The 20,165-nt window shown below is 38.4% G+C and overlaps 1 protein-coding gene across 7 annotated transcripts in view; it reads right to left on the reverse strand.

Annotated features, from left to right (window-relative positions):
• The window catches only part of HERC2 (HECT and RLD domain containing E3 ubiquitin protein ligase 2), a 273,658-nt gene that overhangs the window by 237,925 nt on the left and 15,568 nt on the right, over positions 1-20,165 (reverse strand). The gene's annotated exons all lie outside the window — the stretch shown is intronic.

Here is a 20,165-nt window from a genome sequence, read left to right on the forward strand (position 1 = left end):
CAATTTAGGTTTCAGTCAAGAACAAATGTCATGAAACTCCTTACAGAGCAAATAAAGACACAGCTCACCTAAACCTTGAAGTATAAACATGTCCTATCCTAGAAGGCCAATACTAAATGAATTATTTTCTACATAATTAGAAATACACATATAAATCTGTGAAAGAGATATCATATTACAAACAGGAGTATCTAAAAATAACTAAAACCAACAAATGACAAGTACTCAAGAAACTCCCGTATTCTGTAAGAAAATTATCAGATATCAAACAGGAGAAATCCCAAACGACTAATGCTATGAAGAGTTACTCAAACTCATGTTTATAAAAATATAAACTAAAACAATAAAATACTACATTACATTCACCAAATTGGCAATCATTCATAAACTAAAATATAAGCTCCAAGACAGGATTTTTCCCCCTCTTCATCTGGTACTTGGTTATCCCAAGTACCTAGAACAATGCATGCCAAGAAGTAAGCCTTCAATGATCTGTTGGATAATTAAGTAACGTGAAGTGTCAGTGTAAATGGGGGCTAGAGGCACAGGTGGCCAAAGGGTAGACAGATGTTTTTTGAAATATGTACATTTTTATACATTGCAAATATAAAATCACATAGCATCTCTAAATTAAGCACTAATGTTTGCTTAAGTCATAGAAAAAGACCTGGAATGAGGTTCTCAGCCCTCAGAAGCACTGGGTGAGGGGTATGCATATACACACTTCTATACACATGCGCACATATATCTTTGATACCACGCCTGAGTTCTGTCACCTGAGATTCTGGTTGAGTTGCTCTGGGACAGGACCTGGGCACTACCATTTTTAAGTTGCTAAGTATTTCTAATATTCAGCCAGTATTAAGGATCACTAGCACAGAAGATATAATTTTACTAACTCAGTGTAAATGCAACTGACCAAACAACATGGTAGATTTTTTTGGGTTTTTTTTTAATACAATTTATTGTCAAATTGGCTAACATACAGTATGTACAGTGTGTTCTTGGTTTGGGGGGTAGATTCCCATGGTTCATCGCTTACATACAACACCCAGTGCTCATCCCAACAAGGGCCCTCCTCAATGCCCATCAGCCATCTTTCCCTCTCCTCCACCCCGTCATCAACCCTCAGTTTGTTCTCTGTATTTAAGAGTCTCTTATGCTTTGCCTCCCTCCCTCTCTGTAACTGTTTTTTCCCCTTCCCTTCCCCCATGGTCTTCTGTTCAGTTTCTCAAGATTCACATGAGTGAAAACATGATATCTGTCTTTCTCTGACTGACTTATTTCACTCAGCATAATACCTTCCAGTTCCATCCACACTGCTGCAAATGGCACGATTTCATTCTTTCTCATTGCCAAGTAGTATTCCATTGTATATATTAACCACATCTTCTTTATCCATTCATCAGTTGATAGGCATTTAGGCTTTTTCCATAATTTGGCTATTGTTGAAAGCACTGCTATAAACATTGGGGTACATGTGCCCCTATGAATCAGTACTCCTGTATCCTTTGATAAATTCCTAGTAGTGCTATTGCTGGGTTGTAGGGTAGTTCTATTTTTAATTTTTTGAGGAACCTCCATACTGTTTTCCAGAGCAGCTTCACCAGTTTGCATTCCCACAAACAGTGCAAGAAGGTTCCCATTTCTCCACATCCTCACCAGTATCTGTTGTTTCTTGAGTTGTTCATTTTAGCGACTCTGACCAGTGTGAGGTGGTATCTCAGTGTGGTTTTGATTTGTATTTCCCTGATGATGAGTGACACTGAGCATCTTTTCATGTGTCTCTGGCCATCTGGATGTTTTCTTTGGAAAAGTGTCTATTCATGTCTTCTGCCCATTTCTTCACTGGATTATTTGTTTTTCAAGTAACAATGGTAGTGTTTTAGATACCACAACCTCTCTTAATGTAACAAACTAAGGCCACACAGAATAAAACTTTTTTTTTTAAAGTAAGACAAGTGAGAGGAGAGGCCAAATAACTATGGCACTTGTGTTTTTAACAAGTTACTGTCTTTTTGCTAAAAACTAAATAATGGAAGAATTGTTACTGAGTTTTTTAATTAAGAACAGGGGTTTGCAAAATTTTGGGGTTTTTGCACAAGTGTGAGAGAAGTGTCCTGGAATGAAAACCTGATTCTCCAAATTCAGTCTTTTACAAGCAGTTAGGCATAAGATCAGTCAACATCTCTAACCTTCAGTTCTGCCATCAGTGAAAGCTCAGAAGCCCACCTCCAACCTGCTATATAACAGAGGAACACCAGCATCTGCATGGAGGACTTGGCCCCAGCTCGCATGTGTCATTCCATTTGCTCCTCACCAGACACAAATAACCTTACTAGATATCTAGACCCCAACCTCCTGGAGACTGGCATTCTGTAGAGGAAGAGGCAGGTCACCAGAACCCCAAATCTTTCCTGTAACAACTCAGAAGATCATCACTATGAGTTACTGCACAGAACAGAAAATGCCAGAATACTGAGAAAATTTGGAGAGGGAGAGAGGGAAGGGAGAAGGGGAGGAAAGAGAGACAAAGACAGAGAATCAAAGGCTAGCACAGAAAGAAAAGGCAAGGTTAAAGCAGAGAATGGTTTCAAAGCATTACCCTCTGGGTTGTGGGCCCTGTACTGGTCCACTGCACCCATCACTCCATTGTCCACGCCTCTGTCACAACAAAGATCCTGATCCCCAAGTCTGTAGAGAAAACATCCACGGCAGCAGTGGGCACAGCAAAGGGGTTAATTCAAGGCCAGTGTACACCAGAGTCCTTAAATCCTATAAAGCAACCAGTGCCATGAGGGAGGCTCCTAGCCCTGACAATACTGACTTGAAGCTCTCAGGAGGAAAAAAAAATTAAACTGAAACAAAGGTCCGCAATTTGACCCAACTGGAACCCCAAAGTTTACTGAAAGAACTTATACAACAAAAAGATAAATGAGCTTTCATGACTCTATAATACAGGGTTCTTTTTATTCATACCCGGCTGTGTTGATTAAACTTGTTTACAATGAACATTATCATTCCCTTAATTTAAAAATGTTTAGGGGCGCCTGTGTGGCTCAGTCAGTTAAGCATCTGACTCTTGATCTCAGCTCAGGCAATGATCTCACAATTCATGAGGTCGAGCCCCATGTCTGCCTCTGCACGGACAGCATGAAGTCTGCTTGGTATTCTCTCTCTCCTCTCTCTCTGCCCCTCCCCTGCTTGTGCGCACACACTCTCTCTCTCAAATAAAACTTTTTAAAAAATTATTAAAAATATGTAAACCTATGGGGCGCCTGGGTGGCGCAGTCGGTTAAGCGTCTGACTTCAGCCAGGTCACGATCTCGCGATCCGTGAGTTCGAGCCCCGCGTCAGGCTCTGGGCTGATGGCTCAGAGCCTGGAGCCTGTTTCCGATTCTGTGTCTCCCTCTCTCTCTGCCCCTCCCCCGTTCATGCTCTGTCTCTCTCTGTCCCAAAAATAAATAAACGTTGAAAAAAAAAATTTTTAAAAAAAAATATGTAAACCTACTTTTCATGTTTTTAATTTAAATTTTAGTTAACATACAATGCAATATTGGTTTCAGGAGAACTCAGTGATTTATCAGTTACATACAACACCCAGTGCTCATCACAACAAGGGCTCTCTTTTAACACCCATCACCCATCAAGCACATCTCCCACCCACTTCCCTCCAACAACCCTAAGTTTGTTTCTATCGCTAAGATTCTCTGTGGTTTGTTTCCCTCTCTTCTCTTTTTCCCACCACTTCCCATGTGTTCATGTTTCGTTTCTTAAATTCCACATGAATGAAATCATATGGTATTTGTCTTTCTCTAATTAACTTATTTCACTTAGCATAATACATTCTAGCTCCATCCACATCGTTTCAAATAGCAAGATTTCATTCTCTTGATGAAACACACTCCATCTTCCCTATCCATTCATCAGTCAACGTACATTTGGGCTCTTTCCACAGTTTGGCTATTGTTGATAATGCTGCTATAAACACTGAGATGCATGTACCCTTTCGAATCTTTATTTTTGTATCCTTTGGATAAATACCAAATATTCAATTGCTAGATTGTAGGGCAGTTCTATTTTTAGTTTCATGAAGAACCTCCATACTGTTCTCCAAAGTAGCTGCACCAGTTTGCATTCCCACCAACAGTGCAAGAGGGCTCCCCTTTCTCTGTATCCTTGCCAACACCTGTTGTTTCTTGTGTTGGTAATTTTAGCCATTCTGACAGATGTGAGGTTATATCTCATCATGGTTTTGATTTGTATTTCCCTGAACATGAGTGATGTTGAGCATCTTTTCACACATCTGTTAGCCATCAGGATGTCTTCTTTGGAAAAGTGTCTATTCATTCTTCTGCCCATTTCTTAACTGAGTTGTTTTTTGGGTGCTGAGTTTGATAAATTCTTTATAGATTTTGGGTACTAACCCATTATCAGATATGTCATTTGCAAATATCTTCTCACATTCTGTTAGGCTGCCTTTTAATTTTGTTGATTACTTCCTTCACTGTGCAGAAGCTTTTTATCTTGATGAAGTCCCAGTAGTTCACGTTTGCTTCTGTTTCCCTTGACTCTGGTGACATATCTAGTAAGAAGTTGCTCTGGTCAAGCTCAAAGAGGTTGCTGACTGTGTTCTCCTCTAGGGTTTTGATGATTTCCTGTCTCACATTTAGGTCTTTCATCCCTTTTGAGTTTATTTTTGTGTAAGGTGTAAGAAAGTGGTCCAGGTTCATTCTTCTGCATTTCGCCATCCAGTTTTCCAAACACCCATTGTTGAAGAGACGGTCTTTTTTCCATCGGCTATTCTTTCCTGTTTTGTCGAAGATGAGTTGACCAATATAGTTGTGGGTCCATTTCTGGGTTTTCTATTCTGTTCCACTGATCTATGTGTCTGTGTTTGTGCTGGTACCATACTGTCTTGATGACTACAGCTTTATAATATACCTTGAAATCCAGAATCATGATGCCACCAGTTTTTTCTTTTTCAGAACTGCTTTGGCTATTCCAGTCTTCTGTGGTTCCACAATTTTTTTGGGTTGTTTGTTTTAGCTCTGTGAAGAATGCTGGTGGTATTTTCATGGGGACTGCATTAAATGTGCAGACTGTTTTGGGTAGTATGGATATTTTAAGAATGTTTGTTCTTCCAATCCATGAGCATGGAATGCTTTTCCATTTCTTTGCATCTTCTTCAATTCTTTCATAAGTCTTCTATAGTTTTCAGAGCACGGATCTTTTACCTCTTTAGTTAGGTTTATTCCTAGGTATCTTATTGGTTTTGGTGCAATTACAAATGGGACTGATTCCTTAATTTCTTTTTCTACTGCTTCATTATCGGTGTACAGAAATGCAACAGATTTCTGCATGTTGATTTTATATCCTACAACTTTGCTGAATTCAAGGATTAGCTCTAGCAATTGTTTGGTGGAGTCTTTCAGGTTTTCTACATAGAGTATCATGTTGTCCGCAAATAGTGAAAGTTTGACTTCTTACTTGCTGATCTGTATGCCCTTTATTTCCTTTTGTTGTCTGATTGCTTGGTCTTCCAATACTATGTTAAATAGTAAAGGTGAGAGTGGGCATCCTTGTCTTGTTCCTGACCGTAGGGGAAAGGCTCTCACTTTCTCCCTACTGAGGATGATATTAGCTGTGGGTCTTTCACATATGGCCTTTATGATGTTGAGGTTGTTTTATCTATCCCTACTTTGTTGAGAGTTTTTATCCAGAATGTATTTCATCAAATGCTTTTTCTGCATCTACTGAGAGGATCATATGGTTCTTATCCTTTATTTTAGGAATGTGGTGTAGAAATAACCAGCCTTGCATCCCAGGAATAAATCCCACTTAATCATAATAAATAATTCTTTTCATGTACTGTTGAATTCTATTTGCTAGTATCTTGTTGAGAATTTTTATATATGTTACAGGTTCTGAATTAACTTTAGTATCTGCTAAAATGCACCAATTGGCAAACCTCCAGGGATTTTAATCAATAGTGGGGCTCAGATTACATTTATGCCTGGAGATCCCACTAAATGTAAACAAAGTACCCCCTATAATCTTAGGAAAATTACTACATATAAAATATAGGACAACAGGTATGCCTTATTTTAACCATCAGAACTATTGTCTTGCCTAAATTTCCCCTGGTCATAGCAACTACTGCCCTAAAATATCCCATCGTAGGCCTAGATGCTCTGACACAATGAATAATTAATTAAAATTAAGTATTTAGCAATTATAAATTGGCTTAACAAATATGGGACCTGTTATACAATGAACTTTGTCCTCCAGAAAGATGTTTTAGTTCTAATCTCCAGTACCTATGAATGTGACCTTATTTGCAAAAACGGTCTTTGCAGATGACCAAGTTAAGATGAAGCCATCAGGAGGGCACCTGGGTGGCTCAGTTGTCTGTGTGTATGCCTCTTGATTTAGGCTGAGGTCATGATCTCACTGTTTGTGGGTTCAAGCCCCACAGCAGGCTCTGCACTGGCAGTGCAGAGTCTTTTAGGATTCTCTCTCTCCCCCTCTTCTGCCCCTTCCTTGCTCACTCTCTCTCTCTCTCAAAATAAACAAATGAACATTAAAAAAAAATGTTTTAATGATGAAATCATTAGGGTGGGCCCTAATCCAGTATAACTAGTATCCTCACAAAAAGAGGAAATTTGAACACCGAACACAGATATACACAGAAGAAAGATAATGTGAAAACACAAGGAGACAATGTCATCTAGAAGCCAAGGAGAGAGGCTTGGAAGACCCTTCTCTCTTAGCCCTCAAAAGGATACAACCCAGTTCACACCTTGATTTCAGACTTGTAGACTGAAGAACTGTGAGACAATACGTTTCTGTTGTTTAAGCTTCCTAATTTGTAGTATTCTGTTACAGCAGGCCTAGGAAATTAATAACAAATACTCCTTTTCACACCCTCAGAGACTTTTTCACTAAAGAGGCTTTAGGAACTTACTTCCTAAACTTACTTCCTTACTTGCAGGCCCCCTGGAGTCTCCAAACCACCTGTAATGACAACATGTTGCCCGGGGGCTTCAGATGTAAGGGCTCTTACCAGCCCTACACTATGCATCATCAGAGTGGAAACTGCTGGCCATATACTGAGTTTTCCTGGAAACAGAGGCTCCCAAAGAACCTGAGCCTATGACCGTCCACACTCAGCTCCCCACTATGCTTTGGGTCATGGAAGCAACCTCCCTACAAGCTTGACACAGCTATAACATGGAACCAAACCTGGGCCCCTTTGCCCATTTGTACAAGGGGGTGGACTCCCCTGTTCTCAGTCCCTTTTCTAATGCCACAATGCTGAAAGTCACCCCTCTCCATGGCTACTGGGGGAGCCCCTTAGATCAACTGAATGAACAGAACTTGGAGTTCACACACTTTATGGACAGCATCTCTACCATCATATGTGATGGAGCTCAATGGAATGCTGCTGCTTTCATCCCCTTGTGAGGGTGTCCCTAAGAAAGGATGGGACCCAAAGGCCAGTACAATTAGCAAAATCTCTGACAGCTGTTTTAGCACTGGACTTTCTAACCAACAAATGGCCCCATATGCAGATTTTTACAAACCTTTGAGCCATAGCCTTAGTGTTGATCTTTTAGGGGTAAAGAACTCCAAGAATCTCTTGCCTCACAGACATCGAAACTATAAATCAAGGTGGGGCACCTGGGTGGCTCAGTCAGTTAAGTGTCCAACTTTGGCTCAGGTCATGAACTCGAGGTTAGTGAGTTCGAGCCCTGCATTGGGCTCTGTGCTGACAGCTCAGAGCCTGGAGCCTGCTTCGGATTCTGTGTCTCCCTCTCTCTTCCTCCTCCGCTTGTACTCCGTCTCTCTCTCTCTGTCTCTCAAAAATAAAGATTAAAAAAGAAAGAAAACTTGAAAATATAAATCAAGGTGATACATCCCTATGTATACTAAGGCCCCAATATGAGGCCTCACTTGTCTTATCCTTGTAAGGACAAGGACCATTACTCCTTACACCCCTCTGGAGTTGACCAAAGAATTCATTCCACTTCTCAGAATACACTATGCTGGGCTCTTTAGGAAAGCATTCAATGACACTTCTACCTCCCCTAGAAGAGGAGTCATCGAGTTTACTTGAGAAGCACAATAGACCCCTCAGAGAACTTCTATTTAAATTACTCACAATTGGCAAATGGAATTTTTGTCACCATTGCCACAGGTAATGATTAACCTTAAATGAACGCCCCCTGGGGGCACATACTCCCCACACCAATACCACAAGGGTCACTTGATGAACTATATTTCCATAACAAAGGATACTTGTAAAGTTCACGTTTTTGATGTCCACCTCACCATATGGTCCTCTCCTTCCCGGTCAAGTACCAACTCACTTCCTAGGAAGCACTTTTCCCCCTAAAAGTCTCAGTCATCACCAAGGTTTAAACTGATGTCATGGCATCAAAAGGCCAATTATGGTATAAGGACTAAAATTAGGGTTCTACATGTTAAAGTGCTGAAACAAAACAACTATTAACTAGAATTCTACATGTAGCAAATAGATCTATCATTCTCAAATGAAGAAAAACTAAGAGAATTTGTCATCAGCACCTATTTTAATAGAATTGCTAAAAAGATCTTAAGAACAAAGGAAACAATAGTAGAGGGGAATTTGGAATATCTGGAATAAAAAAGGAGCAATAGCAGTGATATATATAACAGTAAATAAATTATTCTTCTCTTAGGTTTCTTTACGTTCACTTGAAGACTGAAAGCAAAAATTTCAACATTGTCTAATAAGATTTTCAAAGCATGTGGAAGTAATATATAAATAATACAATTATAACATAAAGGGAGAAGAGTAAAGATACCTATAGGTGGTAAAGTTTCTACATTCAATTAAAGTGGTAAAATACTGATTTAAATAAACCAAAATGTTTAAGTACACATTTTGTAATCCCTTATAGCAACCATTAAAAAAACTATAAACAAATACACTCAAAAATCACAATAAATAAATTGAAATGGAATACTAAAAAAATGTTCAAATACCCTAAAAGAGGCAGGTAAGGTAAACAGGAAAAAAAAGCAGAAAACAAGTAAAAAAACAAACAATAAAATGATATTCTTAAACCAAAACATATCATTAATTATACTACATATAAATAGTCTAAACACAAATTAAAAGACAAAGTGTCAGAATGGATTTTTTTAAATGACTCAATTATATGTCATCTCTAAAAATTCATTTAATATGTAATGATACAAGGCAACTAAAAGTAAATGAGTGGAGGGGTGCCTGCATGGCTCAGTCACTTAAGCGTCCATCTCTTGATTTCCACTTGGATCATGATCTCGTGGTTCATGAGTTCAAGTCCTGCATCAGGCTCTGTTCTGACAGCATGGAGCCTGCTTGGGATTCTCTCTCTCCTTCTCTCTCTGCCCCTCCTCTGCTTGCATGCTTGCATGTTTGCACGCGCTCTCTCTCTCTCTCTCTCTCTCTCGAAATAAATAAATAAACTTAAAAAAAAAGTAAATGGGTGGAAAAAATATATACCAAGAAACACTAATCAAAAGAAAGGTGAAATGACTTTATTAATATGAGACAAAACAGATTCCACAGCAAAGAAAATTACCAGAGATGAAGAGCAATAATAATAAAGGGGTAAATTTTCAAGAAAACATAACAATCTTATATGCATATGAAGTTAACAATAAGCCATCAAAACACAAAACGAGAACTGCAAGGTAAAATGGACCAACTTACAATTATATTAGAGATATCTAAACTACCCTCTCAGTAATAGAACTAGTAGAAAGAAAACCAGCAATAATAAAGTACTGAAGATCATGACCTCAATCAAAAGTATGAAATCAACATTTTACACATTGATCACCAAACTACAGCAGAAGTCATTCTTTTTAAAGTAAGTATACATTGAATAGTCACCGAGATAGACCACATCTTGGGTCATAAAACAAATCTTAACAAATTTAAATGAGCTGAAATCAATTATACTAAGTATATATGGCCTGTCTATATGGCATAAAATCAGAAATCAATTAACAGAAAGATAACAAGACAATGTTAAAAGACTGGGAAATTAACACATTTCAAAGTAATGCACAGGTTAAAATAGTCTCCAGGGAAATTTAAAAATATTTTGAATCAAATGAAAACACATCGAAATTTGTGGGGTGCAGTTAAAACAGTCCTTACAGGGAAATTTATAATATTAAATGCTTATGTTTACCAAAAAAAAAAAAAAAAACAAGGTCTGAAGTCAACAATCTAAACTTCCACCTTAAGAAACTAGAAAGAGAAAAGCAAAATAAACCCAAGGCAAGCAGAAAGAGGTGAATAATGAAGAGCAGAAATCAATAAAACTGAAAAGAGAAAAACAGAAAAATAAATCAATGAAACTAAGAGTTGATTTGTTGAAAAGATAAATAAAATTGATAAACTATGCACAAGACTGTTGGGAAAAGAAAAACAGAGAAAAGACAGTAATTACAAGTATCAGGAATGAAAGAAGGGTATCTCTAGAGCCAGTACAGATATTAAAAGGATAAGGGAATACTACATCAACTTTAAATACACAAATTCAACAACTTAGAGGATATACACCAGTTCCTCAAAGACCACAAACTACCAAAATTCACCCAAGAAGAACTGGGTAAGCTAAATAGTGTGATAACTATTCAAGAAATTTAGTTCAGAGTTTAAAGCCTTCCAAACTAGAAATGTCAAGACCTAGAAGGTTTCAACGGAGAATTCAACTAAATATTTACAGAAGAAATTTATACCAATTCTACAATCTCTTCCAGAAAATGGGAGAAGGAACATTTCCCAGCTCATTTACCAAAACCGGACAAACAAAAGTACAGTTGGCCCTTGAACAACACGGGGGGCAGGGGTGCCAACTCCCTGCCAGTTGAAAATTTGCATATAACTTTTTGACTCCTCAAAAAAATTATCTACTAATAACTTTTATTAGTAGATAGCCTACTGTTGACCAGAAGCTTTACTGATAATATAGTCAATTAACACATGTTTTGTATGTTATATGTATTATATACTACATCCTTACAATAAAGTAAGCTACAGAAAAAAAAAATATTAGGAAAATGATAAGGAAGAGAAAATGCATTTACATTACAATGCTGTAAACTATCTGCATAGAAGCAGACTCACACAGTTCAAACCCATGTTGTTCAAGGGTCAATCATACAAAAAATAACAGCTATAAATGAATATCCCTCATGAACATAGATATAAAATTCTCAATAGAATATTAGTAAACTGAATCCATATACATATAAAGAATAATACACCATATACATATAAAGAATAATACACCAAAACCAAGAGGAGTTTATCCCAGGAATACAATGCTGGTTCAATATTTGTAAATCAATGTAACCCCCCAACAGAAATAAGAATCACTTGATACTATCAATTGATGTATAGGCAATGATATCCACTCTCTTCACCCGTATATGATACTGTACTAGAAGTCCTAGTTAATGCAATAAGGCAAGAAAAATTGGGAAAAAAAAAAAAAACTGTTCCTATTCAAAAACAACATGACTGCCTTCATGAAAATCCCAAGAAACATTCTACAAGCACTGCCTAGTGAATTTAGCAAGGTCACAGGAGACAAAGCCAACACGCAAAAATGTAATATATAGTATCATCTACATATTTTCTACATAACAGACATAATGTAGAAGACATACTATATAATATCAACATACAGTTGGAAAGCAAAAAAAAAATTTAAAACATTTACAATAGCTCCAGAAGAAGCAAATACTTAGGTACAAACTAACAAAATATGTATAGGAAATGTATGCAGAAAAGTACACAATCCTGATGAAAGAAATAAAACACTACCTAAATAAATGGAGATATACTACGTTCATGAATTGAAAGACAAAATACAGTAATGACGTTAATTCTCCCCAAACTGATCTATAGATTTAACAGAATACCAATCAAAAGCCCAGCAAGTTTTTTGTAGATATTAGAGAAGCTGATTCTAAAATTTACATATAAAGCAAAAAAACTAGGATAAATAAAACAATTATGAAAAGGAACAATAAAGTTGGAAGAGTCAATTTTAATACTCAGTACTCAGCCACAGTCTTAAAACCAATTCTAATACTATAAAGCCACAGTAAGCAAACAGGGCGGCATTAGCAAAGGGATAGAAACATATCAATGCAACGACTGGAAAGTCCAGGAATAATCACATACAAATTAAGTCAATTCATTTTTTACAAAGTACAAAAGCAATTGAATAGGAAAAAATAGTATTAGAAAAACTTGATATCCATGTGCAAAAATAAAAAATAACTTCAACCCAAACCTTGTACTTTATACAAAAATTTACTCAAAATGGACTAATGGTCTAATAATACAATGAAAAACTATAAAACTCTTAGAAGAAAACATAGGAGAAAATCTTCATTACCAGACAACAGGCAAAAAAATTCTTAGACATGCAATCAAAAGCACAATCCATAAAAGAAAAAATTATAAAATACACTATTAAGAGAATAAAAAACCAAGGTACAGACTGAGAGAAAATATTTACAAATCATGTATCTGAGAAAGGACCCGTAATGAGAATACAAACCATAAAAAAATTCTCAAAACTAAACAAAAAGAAAACAACCTAATTAACCAATTAACAAAAATTATAAACAGAAACTTCATCAAACAGGATGTAAGGATGACATGAAAGGGTATTTAACATTACATGCCATTAAGGAAATGCAAAATAAAACCAAGATGAGCTCCTACTACATAATTATAAGAATAGTTAAAATTAAAAGTTCTGGTAATACCAAGTGCTGACAAGGATACAGAACAACAGGCACTAACACACAGTGCTGGAGGGAAGGCAAAATAATAAAGCCACTGTGAAAAAAAATTTGGCAGTTTTGCATGAAGTGAAACATACACTTAGTATATAGCCCAACAGTCATACATCTCTAGGTATTTATCCTAGAGAAATGGAAACTATATTCATGCAAAATTTGTACAGAAATGTTCATAGCAGATTATAATTACCAAAAAAAAAAAAAATAGAAACAACCAAAATGAATAAACACTGTGGTACAAACCATGGAATATTACTCTAATACAAAGAACTATTGGGACATACTTTGGATGAATCTTAAAGATATAACTAGTGAGTAAATAAAGCCAATTTCAAAATGTTATATTACATATAATTCCATTTATATGACAATTCTCAAAAAGGCAAAACTACAGTGATGGACAACAGATGAGTGGTTGCCAGGGATTAGGGGTTGGGGAAATGTGTGACACAAGGGAACAACACAAGGGAGTTTTTCTAAGGACAATGAAACTGTTCCGAATCGTAATCACAATGATGGTTACATGAATCTATATATGTCTTTAAAACTTATTGAACTGAACATCTAAAAGGAATAAATTGCACCATAGTACTTTTAAAAATAAAAATTGTTTAAATGGTTTTCCCTAAATTTACAGTAAAATTTCAATTAAGTTCAACAAACATGTATTTACCACCCAGCACATCAAAGTACCATGGTAAACACTTTTATACAAAAGTAAAAGATACCTTCTATAGCCCTAAAAAACTTCTAGAAAATATATATCACATACATAACTAATCAATACAAATCAGGCTTTGGCAAGGTCCTGAGTGACTTATCAAGGACCAGGGAAGACAGCTGGAAGAGAGTCTGGAAGAAGCATTTTCAGGCAATGAGCTAGGTCCTGAAAGCTGGAGCAGGACATGGCCTTGGGCCAGTTAAGACATGAGGAAATGTATTAAGGATAGGGGGAAAACAGTTTGCATCTGCAGTAGATAACCCTCTATCTTGACCTGAGAAACTAAACACTAATTTAAATAAGTGATTTATTTAGCCCCTTATTTTAACCTAATAACACGGGAAGTATGAGAACAAAGTAGTATCTTAAGAAACAAGATACATTTAATTTTAGAAATGATACCCCAAAAAGCAGGATATTAAGGGGGGGGGGCGGGGGACAGCTAACGAAAAATGAAAATAAACCAATGTGTACTACATAGTTTGGCATCTAGCCAAACAATATTATCCTTTTTAAGCTTTACAAACGACCTTTCATGGAGACAGGCCTTGTTGTCTCTCATTCACATATGTAGAAACTGTGCTTCCCAGAGTAGGTCCTAGTCAGGGAAACAGAGCTGGGGCTAGAACACAGTGTTGGCTCTAACTGCTAGGCCCTGGGTTTCCACTGTGGGGTCCACTGACAGAGCCAGGGGCCAACTCTAGCCCAAGTTCAATGTGTGTTTGACCCAAAGGCTAAGAAAAGATTTTACTTTTTGTTTTTAGAGAAAGAAAGAGGGTAGGGGAGAGGGCCAGAGGTCAGAGAGAGAGAGAGAGAGACAGAATCTCAAGCAGGCTCCATGCTCAGGGTAACACAGGGCTCGATCCCATGACCCTGGAATCATGATCTGTCAGACACTCAACTGACTGAGCCACCTAGGCACCCCATGATTTTATGTTTTTAAATGACTGAAAAATAATCAAAAGAATAATAATATTGTGATATTAACATTATATGAACTTCACATTTTGGTCTGTTAATAAAGTTTTATTGGCACATAGCCACATCCATTTGCTTAGTTTTGCCTTTGGCTGCTTTGGTACAACAGCTGCAGGGTCTCATACTTACCTCATAGTTATGGTCCACAAGGCTTAAAATATTTACTATCTGACCCTTTACAGAAAATTTGCCAACGTCTGACCTATACCATTCTACAAATTTTACAAATAAGAATACAAAATGATCATTTTAAACTGGGTATACTGGTCATATAATCTCTTGTCCAGGATGAAAAGCTTTGACAGTCACCAGGAAGCAGACAAGAAGTATCACTAAGCATACCTCAAGTTTTATTCTCAGGGGCATAAATGAGAACATTTACAACAGCAAAGGCAGAATGAAGTCACTAGAGGTTAAGAAAACAACAGAGAAGAATAATTGAAACAATAAGAATTAGCATGACCAGTTCAGAGACAACATCACATTCGCTTCAGTATTTGTCTGCTCTCCTTTTTATGAATGCAGGGTTAAAAGTTTACAGAGAGAAAATAAACAGAACACAAACTGCCCAAACACATCACAAATCATGGAAAGCTGGGAAGAAGGAGAAATTGGAGAAGCTGACTTTCCAAGACCATATACCTGAGAGGCCACTGACGGGGGAGACCTCTGCCACCTGGTCCCTGAAAATGGAATCAGGGGAGTGCCTGGGTGGCTCAGTTGGTTAAGCGTCTGACTTCGGCTCAGGTCATGATCTCATGGTCAGTGGGGTCAGCTATGTGCTGACCACTTAGAGCCTGGAGACTTCTGTGGATTCTGTGTCTCCCTCTCTCTCTGCCCCTCCCCTGCTCACGTGTGTGCTCTCTCTCTCAAAAAAAAAAAAAAAAGGATTTTTTTAAAAGAGTAAAAAAAAAAGAAAGTGGAACTAGGACTGGATGACCTCAGGACTTTAAGACATTCCTGTCCAGTTACAGTGAGGAAGTTTTTACAAACCATCCAAAGTGATTTCCATTCAAGTTGCTATATCCAGGACCTACAGAAGGATGCGTGCCAAGGTGTGAAGGCTTGGCACCCAGGGGCAGCAGCAGCCTAGAGTCAGAAAGCACTTCTGTGGGGGACACAGCAGGAGGGGTATACCTGTAACAGTCTTGGGCCACCATCAGGAAAATCAGCATTTCACCATCCGAGAAGGTTCACTTGGGTTTTGTTTTTACCTTAATCACTAACTTTAAGAAATCTTGTTCACTATCAATTGCTTCTGAAAAATAGATTGCAGGAGGGGCGCCTGGGTGGCTCAGTCAGTTAAGCATCCGACTCTTGATTTCCACACAGGTAATGAGATCTCATGGTTCATGAGATCAAACCCCACAACAGTCTCTGCACTGACACTGGTGCCTGCTTGGGATTCTGTCTCCGTCTGTCTCTGCCCCTCTCCCGTTCTCTCTCTCTCAAAAAATAAACTATAGATAGATAGATAGATAGATAGATAGATAGATAGATAGATAGATAGATAGACTGATTGACTGTAGGAGAAAACTATGGGTAACTTAGCACATTAGTGAGGGTTCTCCACAGAAAGAGAACCAAAAGAATGTATAGGAGAGGGAGAGAAAGGGAAAGAGGGAGGCAGAAGCTATTTATTTTAAGGAACTGGCTCATACAATTATAGAAGTGCAAGCCCCAAATCTGCAGGGCAGGCTGGCAGACTGGAGACACAGGAACCAGTTATGTTAGTTTGTATCCAAAGGAAATGTGGAGGCAGAATTCATTCTTGCTGAAGGTCAGTCTTTTTTCTATTCATGCTCTTCAACTGCTTGGGATAAAGCCCACCCACATTATAGGGTAATCTGCTTTACTCAAAGTCCATCAATTTACATGTGAATCTCATCCAAAAAACACCTTCACAGAAATATCCAGAATAGTATTTGACCAAACATCTGGGCAACATGGCCCAGCAAGGTTGATACATAATTTAACCATCACACTAAGGGTCCCAACTAATCAAATACTAGTTAAAACAAAGATACTGTATTATGTATTTGTATGACACTGAAATTTTTTTCTACTTACAAAGAAGTAAAGTTTTAAGAGAGATTAGACGTGACAACTTTCTAATAGAACATAAACACATGGAGGGGCTCTGGGTGGGGGGAATGGGCTAAATGGGTAAGGGGCATTAAGGAAGACACTTGGTGGGATGAGCATTGGATGTTATACACAGGGATGAATCACTGGAATCTACTCCTGAAATCATTACAGCACTGTATGCTAACTAACTTGGATGAAAATAAATAAATAAATAAATAAATAAATAAATAAATAAATAAATAAATAAATAAAACACAAACACAGAAGTGGTCATTCAAATTTCCCTTGATATTCTTTTGCATTATTAAAAAAAAATTTTAATGTTTATTTATTTTTGAGAGAGAGAGAGACAAGAGCACGAGCGGGGGAGGAGCAGAGAGAGAGGGAGACACAGAATCTGAAACAGGCTCCAGGCTCTGAGCTGTCAGCACAGAGCCCGACAAGGGGCTCGAACGCACAAACCATGAGACCATGACCCAAGCCGAAGCCGGACACTCAACTGACTGAGCCACCCAGGTGCCCCAATATTCTTTTGCATTATAAAGATACAGTGCGGGGCGCCTGGGTGGCGCAGTCGGTTAAGCGTCCGACTTCAGCCAGGTCACGATCTCGCGGTCCGTGAGTTCGAGCCCCGCGTCAGGCTCTGGGCTGATGGCTCAGAGCCTGGAGCCTGCTTCCGATTCTGTGTCTCCCTCTCTCTCTGCCCCTCCCCCGTTCATGCTCTGTCTCTCTCTGTCCCAAAAATAAATAAACGTTGAAAAAAATATCAAGGGAAATTATGGTCTCTCTGTCCCCAAAATAAATAAACATTAAAAAAAAAAAATTTAAAAATAAATAAATAAATAAAGATACAGTGCAACTATCTCTTATGTCTAGCTCATTATTAGTAACGTAATACATGTAATATGGCAACCTTACAATTTAAAGAGTTCAGAATAAATAAAAAGATACCTATGTTCATTTAACAGGAAAATTTCATTCTCCAGTAAAAAAAATCATCAAACCAATAACTGGATTTTAAAAGATGGAGAAATAAAATTAAGGAAGAATACTCAGAAGGATGGATAGCAGAGTAAAAAAGCTCAAAGCATTCACTTGAATGATACATAAAAGGTCACTTATCTTCTGTGTCCCATCCTTCTTAGGGGAATTTGTACACCCCTCTTCGGCCTGAAGCTGAAAGTACTCACTAATTCACAACACAGATTACTTATTTATGGGATCCCTCCTGTGTGCCAGCACTCTGCTTGGTGGTGGGGGTGCATACCATGGTGAAAAAACAGAGCTTGTCCCCACGGGTCATAGCCATTATAGAGTTGTTACAGGCAGGGTGAGGAATGTAAATGTGAAGGCATAGCAGGGTGAGGGGATGTGAACAAGGCATAAGGCCTTGGCGCCTGATCTCAGGGACCTTCCCTGGAAGCTTCTTGAACCACCCTATAACGTTTTCTTCATATGTTTGCTTTCTGCTACCCCTTTGTTTTGTATTGGTTGTCCCAAAGAAAAAAATCTCTACTACTAAATAAGTAGCACTTTTCCACATAGAATTCAAATTCACATATTATCTGCCTTGGTTTACAAAATCTGTAAAAATGTGTCAGAATTTACCAAGTTGATCAAGAAAGAAAAGTGTGAGCCCTTTACTACTAGACTGGGTTTCCTCTCTGTAACCACTTCTCCATGCCAGCTCGGAAAAGTCAGGGCACAGACATTCCCCTCCAGAGCCCAGGTCAGATTCCTGTGAAAACTGTTTGATACCATCTTCGCAGGATCAGACTCAAAATTCTGAACTAAAAATTGTCAACGTGTTTTTACATCCCAATGGTCTTTGGCACTTTCCAGATGACCAGAATAACAAACATGGGCTCCCACATCACAGAATTCATGATGAAATGCTCACAAGCAAAAGGAAGGCCGAACATAAAATTGAGTTGGGATGTTCCTTATTTCTTTATTAGCTCACTACTATCATTAGAGTTTCCCTATGCTCTAGGCCCACAATATGGGAAGAGCTAGCAAATCAAAAAGAGAAAATTAAGGTGCCTAATTTCATACAAGTAGCATGTTATATGAACAAACACTCTGTAGTTCCCAGGACAGTGAGAGACCCTAGAGATGCATCCATGCCTCGCTGCCCTTGCTATGTTCTAACCCCCAGGGTGGACAACAAACAAATCCTCACACACAGCCACGAAGCCCATCACACCAAGAATTTTACTCCTGTCCATTCTGATACTGTTGCTAAGTATAATCAATTAACCAGAGCTTTATGTCTTATCTGCTTCCTTCCAAAGGTGAAAGCCAGAAATGGTTCTTCAATAAACAAGAACACAGAGCCTCAGTGGAACTACTAATCCTGTAGGGAACAGACTCCAGCAGAAGCTGACATCACCCCTGCCAGTAGACACCAGGCAGACTCCCAGAGGTGGGTTACGCTTTCCATAAAGGACTCGAGATCCAAAGCAACAAGAACTAATTATGGAGAACAGAATAAGTTTATGAGGGAAATCTAACTGTGGTCATTTGCTTTGGAATATGGTTGGTTTTCTTTAATATTCTTATTTCCTAAGCAGCACGTGAGGAGGTTCTTTTCCTTTCCTCTGCGTCTCTAACTCCCAAAGCAATAGACTGTGCCTTAAAAGCAAACATGACATACTCTTTGAAAAGCAAGCATCATCCTTGGGACTTTGGAAACATGTTAGCAATGCAAATTCCCAGGCCCCATACCAACTCTAAGAAATTCGAGACTCTGGAGGAAGGGCCAGCCATGGGTGTCTAACCAAGCCCTCCAGGTTATTCTAATGAGCAACAGAGGTTGAGACTCCTTGGGCTAGGGAATCAGGATTTAATTCTTTGAGTTCCCACCGCAGGAGGACAGAGTCTTCTTTAATTTTCCTAATATTCATGGCCCTCTGTGCAGTGGCTTTCAAACTTCAAAGTATAAACATGTCACCCAGGGAATGTGTCCACTGCATCAACAAGCATACTTCCCAGGATTTAGATGCAGCAGGGCACCTAAAAGAGTACATTTCACTACAGTCTGGCACAACACACTTCTGCTGCTTCCTGCTCACTGCTCCCTGTTGCCCCTGCACATCCACTGCCAGTCCTGCTTTCCACAGTCCTCCACCTGGAGGCCAGTGCCCACTTCTCCTACATAACCTCACATACCACCATCCCTCAAACCCAGACCAAGTCTCCATAACTGTTGCTCAAACTTCAGCCAACACTACCCCTGAACTGCTCACACCCTTTTTTTGCCCAAATAATCATGAATTATTGTGGGAGAAAGCCCACATTTAATGTTTTACAACTACAAAGAAAAGTTATAAAACAGCAGGAAAGCTGCCAATCAGCATAGGATATAATGGAAACAATCATGTTCAAGTAAATAATCTCTGAGCTCTTAAAAACACATAAAGAGTACTGACTAGACACCCACATACACACACTCAAAACAATTATCACACTTATACACAACATGAACTCATCAGCTCCATGGAACTACAAG

Source organism: Leopardus geoffroyi, chromosome B3, assembly GCF_018350155.1.
Source record: "Leopardus geoffroyi isolate Oge1 chromosome B3, O.geoffroyi_Oge1_pat1.0, whole genome shotgun sequence".
Taxonomy (NCBI): domain Eukaryota; kingdom Metazoa; phylum Chordata; class Mammalia; order Carnivora; family Felidae; genus Leopardus; species Leopardus geoffroyi.